The sequence below is a fragment of the Homarus americanus genome, unplaced genomic scaffold (assembly GCF_018991925.1).
Source record: "Homarus americanus isolate GMGI-L3 unplaced genomic scaffold, GMGI_Hamer_2.0 scaffold54541, whole genome shotgun sequence".
Lineage (NCBI taxonomy): Eukaryota > Metazoa > Arthropoda > Malacostraca > Decapoda > Nephropidae > Homarus > Homarus americanus.
This window is the reverse complement of record NW_024711644.1, coordinates 14,765-31,076: the sequence shown is the minus strand read 5'-3', so window position 1 is coordinate 31,076 and position 16,312 is coordinate 14,765. Positions and strand designations below refer to the sequence as shown.

The window sequence follows — 16,312 nt, the reverse complement described above, 5'->3', positions numbered from 1 at the left end:
TAGAAAGAAAAATCTCTGGTTCTAAAGGCAAGAAATCAGGTTCATAAAAAAGAGTTTGCGATATCATTTTACAGTTCTAAATTACAACGTAGTAGTATTTATTGCAGTTCAAAATGAAGACAAGTACTGTACAGTGACCCCTGGGTTAACGAACTCAATCCGTTCCAGAAGGTGGATTAGATTGTAGCGAAAAGGATTAAGATAGCGAAACCATTGTTTCAATGGGTTTTGGTTCAACTCACCAATTTCCTAAATTCAACAAAAATGGTAGAAAAGTTCACTTACTTTGAGGTGTGTATGTAGAAGACCCCGGATTATTATATGATGATGGAATTACAATGAGGTGGAGGAGAAGGAAGAAAGAAGGCATTGGGGTGAAGAGAAGTCACCTCATGGCACCATTTCATCTATAAAATTTTAGTTCTCTTGGTGTATTTCAAGATTATTTTCTTTAAATCAACACTGTACTGCATTATATATTGTCAATATGTAAAATATATTTCAAAATGACCAATAATTTGCTTTGGAAGCACAGAAAAAGCGTTTAGTTGAAGAGAGTCTCAAGCAAGATGTTACCTCCAGTGAAACAGAGAGACTAACGCCTGTTTGCTGTGTTAAGAGGCTGGATGCTGCGCTTTAAACTAGTCACTTTAACTTCAATTATGTTCAATAATTGTTAAAATGACTAAAAATTGAATATTAAACTTTAAAATTATTGAATAGTATAAACTTCTTTGATATTTACTAAAATAGTAAGGAATTTAAACCCTAGAACTGATTAATGTATTGGCGACTGATACTTGCTGGTTGCCCGCCAGTGCAAGCGAAAACATGTTGAGGTAGGTCCTCAAAGAAATTCGTTAACCGAATTTTTGTTCGTTAACCGAATTGAAGATCCTTATGGAAGGCAGTTCGTTAACCGAAATTCGTTAACCGAGGCGTTAAACGAGGGGTCACTGCCTAAAAGCCCGGTGGTCATGAGAAAAGTAACATATCTTTCGAGGGAAAATCAGTCTTTATGAGGTTATTGCTTTACTATATAATTTCTACTCTATATAAACAATGGGCTCAACAGTCATCCAGGCATAACGGAAGATCTCACCAAAGACCTTATTTTCAAGGTTAAAATAATTCAAATAAACTGTATAGCTCACCTGATTGAACTGCTGCTGAAGTTTTTCATTTGCATAATTAATACAAAATTGCTCAAAACTATTGATCTCAAATGTCTCAAACCCAGATGTCGAGAACTCCAATAAATCTGAAACATAAAACTTCACATTACAATTACATGTTATAGTAGAGTACTGTATACAAAGTGTTCAAATACAGGGGTACTTTAATGTCCGATCTCCTCATGTATGACTAACTACATCCAGTAAGAGTTCATTTAAAATCTAGTTTACACTTATCACACAGACTAAATTACTTTTAGGCTCTCCTTTATTATCAATCCCAACCCTTCAGTCACTCTTCGGTCCCATTACATCCTTCACGCTCATAGATCTTGGGACGGTGCTCACACATCTACTAGCTACCATCCTCCACTACTCCCCTGATCCACGCCTCCACGAAAAACATCCTCCACTGTGACGATTGATCAACTCGCAGGTGTGTGATATACTTAGCCCTTTAGAAGTACTGTACCCAGGAGGGACCATCACCTCACACATACTAAATTTAACAACAGTACGCCTTATGTTGTAGTAGCAATCATTACACACCCAGCAGGCAGATGGACCAACATAGATGCTCAGCCAATTACTGTATAAAACAGAAAGACTTACGAACATCATCTACATAGGACTTAATTATTCAATGTATTATTTAAAGTGGTATCTGGGAATTTCTTTCTCTCTACATGCATATCTAAACACGCCATAACTACATCACAGTAGCTATTTTAGTGACACCTCCAAGACACATCTGGATTACATCACTTAAATTCTTTTAAATTTGTTCCACTCTGACGCATATACACTAAATAAAATCCCACTTATATCTCCAAAAATAGAAAAAAGGGTAAAACAAATCTTTTTTAATACAGGATTAATCTTACCTGAATGGTTTTTCTGTAGCAGCAAAGCATTTATTGATCTGCATCACAATCCAATCAAACAACTTTGTGAGATGTGTTTAGCCAAAGCATCTCTTGAAAACGCTGCCTGAACATACCCAAGATTCATCAGAACATTAACCTCTTACTATGTGATGCAGGAGAGTAACTCATTCACGAGAAAAAGGCGTATGAATGTTTAGAAAATGTATAATCAAATCAGTACTGTATATAACAGTAATGTATTAGTAAAGTCTTAAAATCTGGCTAAATTTATGCACAGATATAACTAATTCACCAAAACAAGACATTTAATACAAACCTCTTGAACGCTGGGCTTCTGGAAGACTTCCCTCCCACTGACAATTTCACGTGACAGAGCCACTTCTGTATATCTTCTAACTGGATACCTAGTAGTTCTGCTGCTATGTGAAGTGACTTATCTTTTTTTCTAGTGATTTATAAAACATATCTTAGTATTAATGAAGATATGAGTAAGTTTTTTTTAAGGAACCCTAAGACTAATGAAAAGTTCCGCATACATAAGAATTTTTACCTCTGTACATATAATGTAAATGTTAAATTACAGGTCGTGGAGCTTTTGTCAAAAATCCTTAAGGTTGACTGAATCTCGGTTTCAGATATTTTCAGTGTTTGGATGTCTTGACCTATTAACAGTTCAATAACCTAAGCCTAGGCTAGTATATACATTACAGGCTCGGTGTAGAATTCAAATCCGAGAGAAACACTAACACACTCTCTTACAACATACATCAATAGTAGAAGAATCGCCGCTGTCCTCCTCGAATGTGACGCTTCCCAAGTGTAATATTCCAGCAAGAATTGTGAACATTTGCTTTTGTGTTGCCTCATTCATTCCTAAAAGTGAAAACGCCCGACACGCCTCTTGAAAGTCTCAAGAGCGCCGCCCACACCCTCGATGAGGGCTTCGCCTTGTTTGAGGTAGTGAAAATTGTCTTGATGTCCTGAGGAAGACGCTTAATAATTATTGACTTAAAAGATATTCTGCAACAGTGCAACTTGCATGGTTACACTTACCATTTTATGAAGAAACAGTTTAATGGAAGCAAAGCTCAAGGAAAGACAATTTCTCCTAAGACAAGAGCACAAGACAACATTAGTTAAAGTCTGCTGTAATTAATTATATCCCATATTATATTAAGTAATTATTATGAATTTTAATTTATGATTAAGATAGTAGTTAAGTAAACAGTAAGGAGAAGGAAATAAATTTGTATCAGAATGAATTGATAACTGACAACAATTAGTTGAGATTATCATGAAGCCAATGGTTGGAAAATATAAGCGAAGAATAAGAGCAGAGGCACCACCTGACCAGCAGAGTAAGCCAGTCATTAACCAAGTTATGCCTTCCACCAAACACACAACACCACCAGCAGAACAGGAACACTTGAGAATTCAAAGTCTTAAGATTCAAAATATTGTACTGTAAAACCTCAAGAATATGTAATGCTCGAGACTGAAACTTTCTGGATTTCAGATTAAACATTAAATATCTACACTTTTTGTTATAATGCTCATTGTTCTAGAGAATATTTTACTATAATAAAAACCCAAAATCTAAAAACTCACAGCTCATAATAAAACACCTATTATCACTGTTTTATATTTCATTTAAGTATCCTTGTATAATTTGTTTACCTTATGAGTTACTACATGTAAATATCACTTAAAGGCACATCAGTCACTTCATTCTCACTTACACTCACAACTGTACGGGTGCCACTGGCAAATCATGAAAAACAAAAAAAAATTAACCAGCAAAGTTTAGCTAATTAATACAAGGTAAGCGAGGCAAATGGCTGTCAGGTCAGAAGTAAGTGCTGTGATAGGACACTAAAGCAACTGTCCAGAACATGTTGGTCTATCTATCATGTTAAACTGAAATGTACCATAATTTGTGAAAGGTTTTTCTACTTGGTGAATAGCATAAAGGATGAATTGTGTTTTGTGAACATGTAAACTAGAGAATAACTGTAACTTTAATTATTTTCTAAAGACAATTATCATTATAAATTATTCTTTATTTATGAATTGATTAAAGACATATATTATGAGTACAGTACAGTACCATTAATAGTGCTATTACTGTACTCAATGACACCCTCATATACTGCTCATAGGTAAGAAACAGTGTTGCCATGAATGCATCTCCACTGGAAACATGTTATGCTAACCTCTTACAGATCTAACCAAGCAAAACCAGTTGCTCACTTTACAGGCGCCTATATTAGGAGATATTTATTCACCGCTGGTTTTAAATATCATCATCATCATCATCACCACCATCAACGATTTACGGTAAATTTCCATGCTTATGCGGGTTATCTGTGATTACCGGCATCTGATGTTAGCTTTCCATGCTGCCCAGTCTCTGTAGCCTTCTTGTCAGGTTTTAACTCAGATCTTATTTCTACAATCTCCCCATGTCATTCTTGGCTTACCCTGACTCTCCTCCCATCGGCATTTAGACTCAAGCACCTCAAGCACTGGTCTCCTCCATTCTCTTACATGCCCAAACCATCTCAGCCTACCTCTAGGTAAAACTTTACTAATACCAAGACTCTCAATACTCAACTACACCCTCTTGGCTCTGAACAGGGTTGCTCTCACTGCAACACACTGTACAAGTGTACATCCATCTCAACATTGACATTTCAGCTCACTCATGCCTGTGGACTGTATGCCATCCCCTTTAACCACCCATTTTTCACTACCATACAACATCACTCTTCTCATGCCTATGTTTAAACCTTCCAACCAGCCTTAAGATTAAACAAACTCAACACTAACTTTCAAGACCTCATGAAACTGTTTGACTTTCTGTATGCACTGCTACTTTATCATAATCAACAGACTTTTCACTGTGAGTGCTACAAACACAAATTCTAAATTTCAAAGATTTTCATGATTATATTTTGGATATAACTGAAGGTGCCAGATGTTTTAGTTCGAGATTCTCAAGGTTGTACTGTACTCTCCTTGCTTAAAATAACTATACTGAAAATATCAGAAACAGTCACAATTGCATAATTCAATCACTAATCTATGACTGTAAATACAATTCCTTAGAATATCTTTGTCCAGTGTTCATTAGAAGATATAGTTTCTTATTTAACTCTGAACAAAATATAATTAGATTTATTAGTTATGAAAGACTGATTATTCTCAAGAGGTGTAAAGTACTCAATCTCCCATTCTCAAATATTTTTAAAGTTTAAAAAGCAAAGCTTCCTAAAGCTATTCAATATTGCCAACACTGTACAAGCAGGTCATTCTAGAGGTGCATATACTGCACACACACAATTGTATACCTATAATCTAAATTCATTATAAATAACATCATTAAACAGTAATGTTACCCAAATATATGTTGTAGTACAATCAACTCCTACTAAATATTTCCTGACGATGATAAGACAAGAAGTTTGTGTGTCTGGATCTGTAACAGGACACAGCAACCAACCCCAGCCAGACCAAGCAAAATCTTAACAGCTCTTAAAACTGGAATTCAAAACTTAGTGACCTCTGCAGATACAGGCACTCCTGGTCATTCTCTAGACATCCAGTGAGTGTCAACGATCTCAAACCACAACACTGTCCTTAACAAAACTCTCTACTTCAGACTAACAACTATCTTAAATTTCATCCAAACACTGACATATAATTTCCATTTCTACATTCAATTAATCTATTCTTCTATGTTCCTTTTGTAGAACATTTACTAATACTCCATCACTATTAATCATTTTTAGCAACACAGTCACTTCCTCACATAATGATACAATCCAAAACAAAATACCTTCAGTTCATTTACAACCACTTACAACTCTCAAAATCTCAGTATGATCACTTGTAACCTTCTTGCAAATACGACAAACCATCAAGAAATTACCAACTCGTGGGTAAGAGAGTCATCAAATGTAAAGCCTCAGTATAGGAGATTAGTCACAAGCAAGACATCAACATCTCACTGTCCAATCCCAGGTCTCAACTTTCCTACACTCTTACAAGCCTTCATCAACATCACCTCTTCTCACACTCAGTACATTTAATCATGATTCTGCATTTCTGAGGTGGAGTTTAGATAAACATACAATATACATTATGGTTTCTCAAGCTAGGAAGCAATACTCTAATATGTAGTACGGTAAGTCATAAAGATGTTCAGTAATTACAAGAAGAGAATACAGTACCAATATTTGCAGCGGCTCTTTCATAATTATTACATATGACGGATAATAGATATCAGGAGGCCAAAATATAGTAAATCGACAAACGCTAATAAGATTCTAGCGAGTGACACAGCAAATAAACATGCTAATTAAGCAAAGCATCATGGTCTGGCAGCATCACCACACACTCAGCGCTCACTGAACCACACCCTGGCGGGTCTTGGATGACCGTTTGGGAGCCTCTCGCAGTCCTTGGTTCATGTAGTGAAAACTTTCCGGAGAGCCTACAGGAGAGGGTATAAGTCTTGTAACCAACTAAACCATACAATAAGTATATCATTAAAGGTTCACTAAACTCAACGTCTGCTGTAAAACAATAAATATGAAAAAATAAGTAAGAAAAACCATACAGATAGAAATGTTTACTTACTGTACCTGTCTTTTTCAGCCATATTTCACCTCCCACCACAATTAAAGCTAACAACACTTATTACTATATAACTGTACATAAAATATAATCATTGGTCAATTAATCCAACTGATAACATTCCAATAAAGTATTTTCCCACAGCTAAATAATAATTCTGTATTGTACTGAAGGATTTACTTATCAACTTCAATTTAACAATCTTCATTAACCTTCCTGAATGTCACTGAATGAATTAATCTGAGCTTTATACAGTAATCATAAACCTAAAACATAATTCAAAATATAATAAAGAACAAACAACGATGGCAACAGTTCAATTTGATACCGACAATGCAAATGTTTTTGTTAATACATGACTTGAAAGGAAGGAAAGTACTGCAAACTATGATAACCTTTTTTCAACACTTAATGGACTGATAAAAGGGTAAATGTATCACAGAACCTTAAGTACCCAAGAGTTTGTTCACTTCAGGAGAAAAGCTGTCGCCTTCATCTTGACCATCAGAGGACGTGCCAGGTCCACATGTTTAACCTGATGTGCACTATGCCACATATATGTACACTCACTCCAGAAACTATCATTACAGAGGGGTCCCATGACTTTCACAGTGAACACCATGACCTGTTGTCTCGGTAAGGTTGTCAAAATCCTTCGCTCATTGTGTCATAATTGTCTCACACAAAATCGGAATGATACTTTCTGGAGGCGAAATACAAGGGTCACTGGAGGAGCCAACAGGTATTCAAATGAGGGATAATATATTCATAATCACCTAAAAACTTATAACCTCAAACATTATTCACTTGTTACATACCAACTACTTCTATCCTCACTTCATTTGGTTTTTCATTCAGACCAAAGTTTCCAAGTACTGTAATGACTGACTGGTATGTCTTCAAACACCACTTTTCTGCTTCTGAAATATTACCATTAACAACAGACCCCCACCGGCAGAACACTCACCTAATTTCAGATGCTTCAGCTTTTCACCTGATGATGCAGAACACAACTGGTAAAATATGTGTCAATTTCTCTCCTCTGGAGCCTTAAAAAAAACACAAGTGAGATATAAGACAGGTGTTCAGTTGACTAATAGTTCATGTAAAAGTTAATAAAAACACATGTTCGATTAGTGAACTCTACTTGAATAAATTGGTAATAATAAAAAAAATTAATTTACTGCAATGCTGGTCTTGGATTGATGCAAATATTCTGCTTATAATGCATGAAATCTCCCTGAATCAGAAGAAAAAAGAGAAAGAAAAGACTAGAGAGAAAGAGAGACTAGAGAAAAAATAGACTAGAGGAGGGGCAGCAAAATTCTCCTACACATCTCACCTGAAAGACAACACGGATTTTTTCCAAGAGGTAAATTTCTGTTGGCGCCCATTATGCTATATTTACGTGTGAAATCCAGCTCTATATATTTTCCAAAACGAACTGTTGTCATTCCTCGCCGCTTTTGCGTTACCATTCGAAGAAGACAGAATGTGATTAGAAGAAAGCCCTGTTTTAATGATACCCCATCTATTAAAATATGATTCTCAACTACCCTCCTGTCATCCTTTTAACTATCATCCTCAAAGGGTTAAAACTATCATCCAGAATCAACTAAACCATTATCCTAAGCATTTTAAACTATCATACTGACATACCATTGCATTCAGAGAGTTACCATAATTTCTAAACTAAAGATTATATTACAGTGATTACAATACAGCCACACATCACATTACTCACCAGGACACACTTCACACTCACCTACAGTACCACCTTATAACTCAACATAACCCAACACTCCTCTGACTGACTCGCCACCAGGACAACATCAGTCACCTCACCTCATTATAGGATCTGATCACAGATCTTTTTCGATCTGTGTCTCCGAGTCTGAGCCGCCACGCCAAAGTACCTCATAGCGCATTTATGGCGACACTGTCTTGCCAGCGCCCGGACTCTCCTGACACGATGATGCTTTGGCCTTTGTTTTCCCTGGAGAGAAAAAGAGGACAGTTACCAGTTTCAAAAGGTGATAATTTCAAATGAATTTTAGGTTAATTTCATGTTAGGTTAGGTTAGATTATGTTAAATTCTGGTAATCTATCAGAGGTTGCTAGGTTACGATCGCTTATCTAAGTTAGGCAGTGAAATAACTCCGTACATACATGAACAAACAGACACAGAAAATAACCAATCATGCATCAGAATCAATACAGTAATCTATTTAACTGTTGAATACCTGATAATTATACAGTACTGCAATATGATAATACAGTATACATAATGCAAGTCAATCTTCACTGTAACCACCATTCTGTAGCTTAACACGTGACACCTAATTGTTATACATCTCAAAGAACAAAAACCTATACTGTATAAACAATTTACTTGCAACTCAATAATCACATAAATGGTTAATAATAATAATAATAAAGTTACCTCTCCATTTGTGTGAACGCTTCTTCTGCAACAGCAAAGATAGAGAATGAAGTCACCCATGGAGTGGCCTTTATAAGCTGAGATAGTGTCCGGCCATAGATAGAGTTCCTCATAGGATTGATAGCCACAAGAAACGATTCCTGTAGACGAGAATACATTACTGTACAGCCATCTAACAGATCTTCTTGGCAGCAACATACAACATATTTTCTACAGGTTGTACATCAAACCTGAAATGCTTGGAACCAGAGCCACTTTTGGAACTGAAATTTACGTTACCTAAAGATCATCATAAGAAAAAAATGATATTTCTACTAAACACCAAATAAAATATAGCAATTATAAGTTAGGTCAAAGTAGGTTATTCAGCTGAGAACTGCAAAATGTCATTCAACTTCACATTAAACTCAACCTAACCTGATCTAACCTAACCTTCCCGAACCTATAGACAACAAAACCACCACAACCTCACCGCAGTACGTAGATGGCATTGTGTTGCAGAAACGCACTTGTAGGTTGTAGAGGACAGCAGGCTCGTGGAGGTAAGAGAGCCAGGTGAGGTCATTTTCGCCTATGAGAATATCAGGGTCTAGGTGGGAGATGCTCATCACTCTTAACCTTGATGTCATCAGTCTGGAGCGAGACGATTATTATTAACTATGAGACATAATATATTTACTTAACCTGAGCTTCCACATGCCAGATTTAATGAGTCTTTGATCAGATTTCATAAGACTTTTCCATCAGATTTCAATATACAGTACCTTTGATCAAATTTTATAATACCTTTGATCAGATTACATAAGTTTTGATCAGATTTTATAAAGATTTCATACTGTAGTATAGTGTACTATTTTTTATCATATTTCACACTACATCAGCACATTACAGGTCCTAGTGACATTCGAAATGGCCAAAAAAATAAATAAAAATAAAAATCTACACACATGACTTCCACAAGATCTGAATAAACAAACCCATGCATCATATATTCTGTACTGTAACATTTTATTATTTCATCAATTGTATATGTAAATAAGGGACACGCCAACCACTCCAAAGACATCAAGTGAGATCCTGTACAAATATGTGGTTTTCAAAGTCATTTATCATCATCTACAAGAATCTGCAAGACAAAAATAGTTAGGTACTGTGGACAGACGGTGGCCAGATGGACTCACAGATGGCTAACACTGTCCTTTTAGTTCTCAAGGCCAAGAGGAGAAGAGGAAGAATGCAAGCCCAGAAATTTTTGGGAAAAGACACCTACAAGCTCTGACCTGCCTCATTGTACCAAACTAAAGTATTCATGCTCCTGCTGACCATCTAATACAATAGTATACATACAGGTATACGTCGCTGTATGTTGGACATGCATTAATGAAATGTGTGACATTAAGTGAAGCAATGTACAGTGTATTGAATATAAGTAGGGGTTACATTCCCTGGGGACATTTCTGATAAAAAATTTTACTGAAATATTAATTTAATGTCTAGCAGTACACTACGTTTATGATGACCAAAAACTAATAAGTAGTGTACAGATTAATGTTTAAATATCTTTATATATATTGGGTTGTATAATTCCACAACAACTGAGCAATAATCAATGTACAGTAATGACCCAAAGGCACTCTCTTCACCTGCAGGAGTATAGTATAAGGTCCTGTATGTATGAGAGAATTTTTTTTAACTTTGGCTAATATGATTATCATTATTATTCCACACCTTTTATATTAATGAACTGGAAATGTTTAAATCATGGCGTGAAAAATATTAAGCACAGTATAGATAATTTAACAGGACATTCACTTCACAGGACCTCTTTTCCACGTGTTCAGTATTAAAAGAATCACTAATGTGTAACTAATTTTTGTGCAATAAGAAGTGATCCTATACACTAATTTCTGTATACCCTGAATATCATTGTTTAATATGCTTTCATTTTGTAGGACTGTACCTGTAACATGTATCTCACACGAAGCTTGATGTTTGACTAAAATGTACATGCATGTATACAGATTCTCACATACCAAGATGCAGGTTCTTCCCTTTACCCCAAACTAGTAATAAACAATAAAAAAGGCAGACATAACAATAGATTTTGTCAGAACTGTACCCATAACAAACCACGGACTGTACTTACCAATAAACACACCAAATATACAACAGTGACATAGAAATAAAGACAAACATCGGGTCGCCATATTATCACAACTAAACTTAACCATGCCGTGTGCAATAAGATCCTCAAGTGAGCCTGACTTACGCGCTGAACCCCCTGGGTGAGACCAACAGCAGACAGCAAGAGTAGGAAATAGTTCAAGCAGAGCCAACAAGTACAGGTGTAGGTGGAAGAAGAACTGGTCAATACCACTCAAGGGGTAAAAGATGTCTAAAGCCTTGAAGTTACTGGTAAATAAACTAATGAGAAGAAACAGATTACGGAAAAGTTAGGAGTTACCCGAAGAGCGATTAGTACCGGTACTGATGAAGAGAATCATTTAAATAATCAAAGTCAGTACAAGATGATAAGCATTAAGGATCCAACATAACAAGAAGCAAATGTTCCTATTGTACTCACTCTCTCCAGCAGTCTTAAAAACTAATAATTAAATAAATCTAAATACAGTTAGTAAAGCTTTCATATTCTCCTAATTCAAAATATACAGTAATAACTTCTAAGATATGAGCCAGTGTACCAACATACTTCTAAAAATAGAGATTTGATCCTGAAGTTCCATTCCATATGTAATCCTAGATTCGGGAACTTGCATACTATCCCACTGGGTCTACAAGATTACCACCTCTCGACGATGGCAAATGGGATTGGATTAACTCCAGAACACACATACACATCTTCCTATTGAGACCAGATCCCTTAAAAAAAGTTTTGGAAAAGGCAGTCCTCTTATAGTTGAAAACAATGAGAGAGGAAATGAGGTAAACCAATTTCTATGTGGCCTAAATGACACCAACACTCTAGGAGGACAATAGATAAGTCTGTTTTATATACAGTATTTCAATCAAAGGAAATATCCCCCCAAGCTCTGACAATGCAAGTAGATCTTATCATTGGGTTGACTCCTAAAAAACAATCACGCTGTCCACCTCCTTCCTCAACAAAGCCTCTATCATAACACTGGTCAGCCCTGCAACATGTGACATAACAGGGAAGTTTTGGACAAACTGAAGCCCCTCTTTAAAGGTTCCCAGAAAGGTCTTCATTTTCTCACACAAACAAAAAATGCCGAGAAAAGAGTGTTACAGTAAAAAACCAGGTTAGCTACACCCTACACACCTATGCATGTGAGGTCTGTTATCTGGCATTCAATATTTCATCTTACGAGTCACGTGGCGTTCAAAATGGAACATAAAAGATGAAGTCATAACTAGACAACATCGAAATGCAAGTTGAAACAAACCATGAACTTGTTACATGTTCAGGAGTGCAATGTAAATAAAGGGAAACCTTAGTAAAATCCTCTGAGGTGCCTTCCCTGGGGTATAAAGCCTTAGTCATTCATACAAGCAGAGCATTACCCAGGGTCACTGTGTACAGGAGGGAGAAATAAGACTTACAGTTGCAGCTCTTTGTTCCCAGTGTGACAACCTTACTTACGGTAGCCTGAGACATAATGTATGAAAATGGGCTAAAAAATACTGTAAGCAGCAGTGAGTCACACACTTACCCGCCCATAAAATACTGTACTACGTTTTATAAGCAACACCTAGATCTATGTACGGTAGTTCCAGCTTATAACACACCAATACTGTGTTATATATGCAGAAGAAGGCTAATATTTACCTCTCCTGCAATACTTGACCTTTGTAACTAGCCTAAAGAGAAAAACTTTGACCCGCCTAAAATGCGCTTGACATAATGACATTTTTGGCATTGTCAAATATTCATCATTAATTCCCACACTCTCTTAACTTTATATAATACCTAAACATTAATCTTAAAAGGTTATATACAAAATAAAACAGGTATTTTCTATTCAATCATCAAATAAGTTGGAACATCATATCGTCAATGGAACTAAGAACTGTTAATATCACCGTAGCTAAATTGTAAGGTCACCTACAGTAATTATTTCACACTGACAATTTATATTTAATTCCCTTCGTCAAGTGAGAAAGGGAAGTAGCTATGGAAGAAAGAAGGATGGATGGATGGATGGATGGATGAACGGATGGATGGATGAAAGGATGGATGAATAGAAGTATGGATGGCGAGAATACAGTACCTGGAGTTCTCATAGATGACGGCCACCAGATGACTCTTGTAGTCCTTGGTGAGCTCGGCGCAGCGCCACACTTGCTCCTGGTCGGGGATCCATACGCGGGCGCCCTGACGACAAAACACACATACAATCAATATCTACAACCATTCACCTTTTTAACTGTTATTTGACTGTTAGCTGTGGTGGTCAAGCCCTATAATACCACTCACTCTAAGCTGACTGTTAACTGTAGTAATCAAGTTTATAATGCCCCTGAGAACTGATTTTAAATACCCCATTCACTTTTTAACTGTTATTTGACTGTTAACTGAGGTGACTGCTTATAATGCTCCTGAGAACTGACTGTTTATAATACCCCGACTGTTAACTGTGGTAATCAACAGACTTTAACCGTTATATGGCTGTTAACAATAGTATTACGTTTTATTATGACACTTCATTTAACCAGACTGTTAACTGTGGTAATTAAGGCTGTATAACAACACTCACTGATAACATTCCTAACGGTCTCCAGTTCTAAATATGACAAAATATATAGAAGGAAAATTTGCCACAGATCTTAATAGTAACTTAGAACACACATTAAACTGTTATGCACGTATTGTTATTATATCTAGTAATTCTTTATTATTACACAATAAGCGTCATGCAATAGATTGGGAGTAAATAATGCTAAATGTACTTAAGTAAAACCTCTATTTAATGGACTATATGGAGAGGTAAATCCGTTATATAGAGAAGTCCGTTATATGGAGGTTTCAATGGTAATGTTAATAAAAGATTAAAAATCAACTATCATTCAAAACATTCTTAATCTGAACGACGTACATAAAATTACCAAGTGAGGGAGAGCAATGGTTCTGACCTGACCTTACTTGACTCCCAGCCCTCACTACTGAACTACTACACACGTCAGGTCACTCTTAATTAATGACCTACATTGTACCGGGTTATAGGCTACTGTGCTTATATACTAATACATATAACTTTGTTTTCAACAGAGGAAAGAAAAAAAGACACAAAGAGACAGACAAAAAGAAGAAAAAGAAAGAAAAAACTATTCCATTCCTGGGACTAAACATTATATCAAATTATCTTAGCCCCGCTTTTATTATAATCAAAGGCTATTAAATAGTAAACAAAAAACAAACACACTGAAGTAAAAAATATCCCTTCAGTAGGTCCAGTGAGAGACGTACTGTAGTGTAATGATGATAATGATAATGATAATGATAATAATAATAATAATAATAATAATAATATTAATAAACGGTTTATTAATAGAGTTGCAGCCAGGCTGAAAATATACAAACTTACAAGTGATTTAGACATAATGATAAACGTTCAATACATTTACAGGGCTGTACAGTACATAAACCAGGAGTTGTTTATTATTTTAACATTAGATGGGATGGTGCTGTTCTTATATCTATCAGTGCGGCTCTTATGGGCTGAATTTTGTTGTAGTGGCGGACTGGAGCAGGTGGGCGGGGGACTGTCGGTGGCAGGGTGGCGATGACAGGATTGTGCAGTATCCACTGCCAAACCCTGCTAGTGCGTGGTGGTCACAAGGGAGGGCATTTCAGGAGAGAGCGTTGGTGTAGCCGGAGTAGTCTGCGCCGAGCATGATTCTGCAGGCCCTTTTTACCTTCTTCTAGCTGACGTTGTTGGGTAGAGTTGAGAGAAGACGACCAGGCTAGTGACGCATACGTTAATTTGGGGAGAATAAATGCGTTGTAGATTGTCCCAGCTTCCGACGTGGGTGTCCCAAGTGACCCGAGTCGTCAGAAGATGTAGAGTCGGCACGAGGCTGCCTTGAGTGTGTGTGTGTGTGTGTGTGTCAGTTTATCCTGGGATATTGAACACCGCCTCTGCCACCTTCAGTAAGCCTGGCTCCATATTGCGTCACTCCGCACCGCCCACCCTATGACGTCAGCCTATAAGACCGTTATTGGTGCATACTGACGGCAGCGGCGGCCAGTCAGACCCAGAAGCCGTAGTGAGTGTACGTCACTAACAACAACACCTACGTAAATTACCTACATAAAACCTTAATTGAATTTCTTATAACCATCTATTATTAGTCGAATATAAATATAGGTATAAAAAATAATAGCGAAAATAATAGACCAAAAAAGAGTAGCTTATTACGTCAGATTTAAGAAGCATATCCACCACTAAAAACATTCCTTCCCCACCACTACTACTCAACAAACAGCAAACAAACCATAAAAATAAAACAACGAAATAGTTTGTTGTACATTATATAAACAAAACAAACCCCCTAAATACTATACAAAGTTTCTAACCATTATTACTGAAAGACCAGCCATTTGTTTTAATCCACGAGTAAATTAAAAGAAACTCTGTCATCTCAGAAATGTTCACCTCCACCACGAAATGACAACAGGGTCAATCTAACACCACGAAAATAAAGCTGTGGTTAGTTAGGTTAATGGTAGGTTTGGTTTCAGGTTAGGTTAATGGTAGGTTTGGTTTGTTAGTTAGGTTAATGGTAGGTTTGGTTTGGTTAGGTTAGGTTTGTTTGGTTAGGTTAGGTTAATGGTAGGTTTGGTTTGGTTAGGTTAATGGTAGGTTTGGTTTGCTAGGTTAGTTTAATTGCAGGTTTGGTTTGGTTAGGTTAGGTTAATGGTAGGTTTGGTTTGGTTAGGTTAGGTTAATGGTAGGTTTGGTTTGCTAGGTTTATATATCTCTGGTAATGGGAACTTTCTTTATTATTAAAAACACACAGTTCTTATACCCTTTTTCTCTAACAGTCTGGGAAGCTGTGTCTGCAAGTGAAATCTAGTGTGTTGTCTGGCTGTGTGTGTGTGTCTGGCTGTGTGTGTGTCTGGCTGTGTGTGTGTCTGGCTGTGTGTGTCTGGCTGTGTGTGTGTCTGCATGTGTGTGTCTGGCTGTGTG

General features: G+C 36.6%; 1 long non-coding RNA gene across 1 annotated transcript; it reads right to left on the bottom strand.

Moving 5' to 3' along the window:
• Nucleotides 1-3,007: 3,007 nt before the first annotated feature.
• Nucleotides 3,008-7,692, bottom strand: LOC121858691. The gene is made up of 3 exons (XR_006087484.1): nt 7,668-7,692; nt 6,483-6,557; nt 3,008-3,042 (listed from the first exon to the last, which is right to left on the bottom strand). It is a non-coding gene; the product is annotated as an uncharacterized LOC121858691 (long non-coding RNA).
• Nucleotides 7,693-16,312: the final 8,620 nt, after the last annotated feature.